At 39.6% G+C, this 3,577-nt stretch overlaps 1 non-coding gene across 1 annotated transcript; it reads left to right on the top strand.

Moving 5' to 3' along the window:
- The first annotated feature begins 2,647 nt into the window (after positions 1-2,647).
- Positions 2,648-2,754, top strand: LOC113001344 (small nucleolar RNA R71). Its single transcript, XR_003266661.1, has one exon. It is a non-coding gene; the product is annotated as a small nucleolar RNA R71 (small nucleolar RNA).
- Positions 2,755-3,577: the final 823 nt, after the last annotated feature.

Genomic DNA, 3,577 nt, shown 5'->3' with positions numbered 1-3,577 from the left:
GCAGGTGAATGTTGTCATTTCCTGATCCTCAGGAGCAATAGTGATTTGCATATAACCAGAAAAACCATCAAGGAAACAGTAGTGAGATTTACCTGTCAAGCGTTCAAGCATCTGATGAATGAATGACAGTGGAAAATGGTCCTTTTTGGTAACCTGGTTCAGCCTCCTATAGTCGATGCATACTCTCCAAATGTTCTGCACCCGAGTAGGAATCAGCTCCTCCTTCTCATTTATTATCACTGTGAGGCCAGTTTTCTTTAGAACTACCTGGACGGGACTCACCCATTGGTTGTCAGAGATAGGATAAATGATTCCAGCTTGCAAAAGCTTGGTTACCTTCTTCTTCACTACATCAAGAATCACCAGGTTGAGTCTTCTCTATGGCTGTCTTACTGCTTTAGCCCCATCTTCTAAATTTATTCGATGCATACATGTGGATGGGCTAATACCAGGAATGTCCGCTAGGGTCCAGCCTATAGCCTTCTTATGCTTCTTGAGAACTGATAACAACTTCTCCTCTTTCTCATCAACAAGGGAGGCAGATATAATTACTGGAAAACTTTTGCTATCATCCAAGTAAGCATATTTTAAATTTGATGGCAGAGGCTTCAATTCTGGTGTGGATGGTTGGATAGTGGTAGAAAGAGATGGTTTCTCAGCTTGTACCTCATAAAGAAAGTCAGAGGTATGTGTACTTCCTGAAACATGGTTAGTTCTATCTGACTCTATAAAATCAATCTCAAGAGGTAAAACATCAGCAGACATGTAATCAATATCAAATTCAGATTCACTCTCAGCATCAAATTCAAACATATGATCAAGTACAAATTCAGATTCAATGCATGAAGAGTGACATGCATGTAGATTAGAATGAAGATCAGTCATGTATTCATCAACAATATGGTCAATTATTTCAACACGAAATACAAAAAGATCTTCAGATGGGTGTTTCATAGCATCAAGAATATTAAAATGAACAGTTATATCACCAAACTCCATAGATAATGTGCTTGCATATACATCTATCTTAGTTTTAGCAGTTTTCATAAAAGGTCTGCCTAGAATGATGGGAACTGATCCTTTAGAAAATCCCTCCTCCATATTTAAAATATAAAAATCAACAGGGAAAATCAGCTCACCAACTCTAACTAAGACATCCTCTATGAAACCAGCAGGATATGCAACACTTCTATTAGCTAAATGAATTACCACATCAGTTGACTGCAAAGGACCTAGAGATAGAGAATTAAAAATAGACAGAGGCATAACACTAACAGAAGCTCCTAAATCTAGCATGGCATTGTCAAACTTATTGTTCCCTATAATACAAGGTATGTTGAATGTACCTGGATCTTTACATTTTTCAGGGATTTGGGGAACAAATTTACCAATCAATGCGGAGACATTTCTGCCCATACTAATTCTTTCACTTCCTTTAAGCTTCCGCTTATTAGTGCACAGCTCCTTCAAGAATTTAGCATATCTTGGAATTTGCTTTATTGCATCTAGCAAAGGTATGTTTACCTCTACTTTCCTAAATGTTTCCAAGATCTCCTTCTCTGCCTCTTCCATTTTTTTGTTGGAAATTGCTCTTGGAGGGAATGGAAGAGGGATATGCTGCTTCTCTTTAGATTCACTTGCATAGAAATTGTTAGGTAACTTACTCTTTAAATTTTTGTCATCATCTTTTTCTGGAGTAGAGTGAGGTTGGGCAGGTTCATTGGCGGATGAGGAAGATGCTACTGGTTGAGGTCGTTGACATTGCTTTCCTGACCTCAATGTAATGACACTCACATTTTTTGGATTCTGGACAGATTGAGAAGGTAATCTATCAAAATTCTGGGACTGTTGTTGATTTAACTGTGTAGCCAACTGTCCCATCTAATTATTTAAGCTCTGAATGAAGGCTCTGGTCTCTTGCTGAGACTGCATGTTTTGCATAGTCATTTGCCTCACAAGTTCTTCAAGGGAAGGTTGCGGAGGGGCCTCATCTGTTTGCTATTTTTGGGGCTATTGTTGTTGTTGCTGCTGGATTGGTGGAGGAGCGTATGGTCTGTTTGGGCCAGCAACATTTTGAAAATGAGTCTGTTGTTGTTGTTGTTGTTGCTGCTGTTGTGAAGGATTCGACCATCTAAGGTTGGGATGATTCCTCCATCCGGGATTGTACCTGTTGCTGAAGAGGTCATAATTATTCTGTTGTGGCTGATTTTGCTGTTGAGGTTGAGGAGGTCTGTTGTAGATGTTTGCAGCATAAGCTTCAGCCTGTTCAATTGCTTCAGATTGTTGCACAGAAGGTCAAAGGTCTGTGTGGTGCTCGGCAGAGGAGCATAAACCACAGAGTCTGGCAACAGGTGCAGATTTTTGATTCATGGCCAGTTGGGTTACCAGGTTAACCAAGGCATCTAGTTTACCTTCAAGCTTCTTAGTCTCACCTGATGAATTCGTGGCTACTTCATGCACTCCTCTAATGACAATAACATCACTTCTGGCACTAAATTGCTGGGAGTTTGAAGCCATCTTCTCAATTAAATTTCTGGCTTCAGCAGGGGTCATGTCTCCTAGGGCTCCACCACTGGCAGTATCTATCATACTTCTCTCCATGTTGCTGAGTCCTTCATAAAAATATTGGAGAAAAAGCTGCTCTGAAATCTGGTGGTGAGGGCAACTGGCACATAATTTTTTAAATCTCTCCCAGTATTCATATAGGCTCTCTCCACTGAGTTGTCTAATACCTGAAATATCCTTTTTGATGGTCGTGGTCCTGGAAGCAGGGAAAATGTTTTCTAAGAATACTCTCTTGTGGTCATCCCAACTCGTGATGGACCTTGGAGCAAGGTAATATAGCCAGTCCTTTGCCACTCCTTCTAAAGAATGAGGAATGGCCTTCAGAAATATGTGATCCTCCTGGACATCTGGTGGTTTCATGGTGGAGCAGACAATATGGAATTCTTTCAAATGCTTGTGTGGGTCTTCACCTGCAAGGCCATGTAACTTTGGAAGCAAATGGATCAGTCCAGTGTTAAGAACATATGGGACATCCTCATCAGGGTATTGGATGCACAAGCTTTTGTAGGTGAAATCAGGTGCAGCCATTTCCCTTAGAGTCCTCTCACAGGGTGGAGGTTGTGCCATATTCTCAGAATGTACAAAATCAGAATGTTCAAAATTATAATGCTCAAAATCACCAATATCAAAATGCTCAAGATGCTCAAAAGGTACTAAATGATGTCTAACTAATCTATGAAATGTCCTATCTATCTCAGGATCAAAGGGTTGTAAGTCAGATGGATTTCCTCTAGTCATACACTAAATTCAGCATGCACAACTAGTCGCCTTCTTATGCAAGTAACAATGTAGGTTTGAACCATAGATACCATTAAATGATATCCAAATGACTTGAAATTTTGTGAGCAACCTTATAAAATGATGAGAAGATAGCACAAAAAATTTCAAATGAAAATTCGAAGTCTAACTATATAAGCTAAAAATGATAAGTTAAGAAAAATAAGAGAACTTGAAAAATAAAAAACTTTTGACAGAATCACTTTTTTTGGACGATGGAGACCTCAGCCGGCCT

This window comes from Glycine max, chromosome 3 (assembly GCF_000004515.6).
Source record: "Glycine max cultivar Williams 82 chromosome 3, Glycine_max_v4.0, whole genome shotgun sequence".
Classification (NCBI taxonomy): domain Eukaryota; kingdom Viridiplantae; phylum Streptophyta; class Magnoliopsida; order Fabales; family Fabaceae; genus Glycine; species Glycine max.
This window is presented reverse-complemented; position numbering and strand designations above follow the sequence as displayed.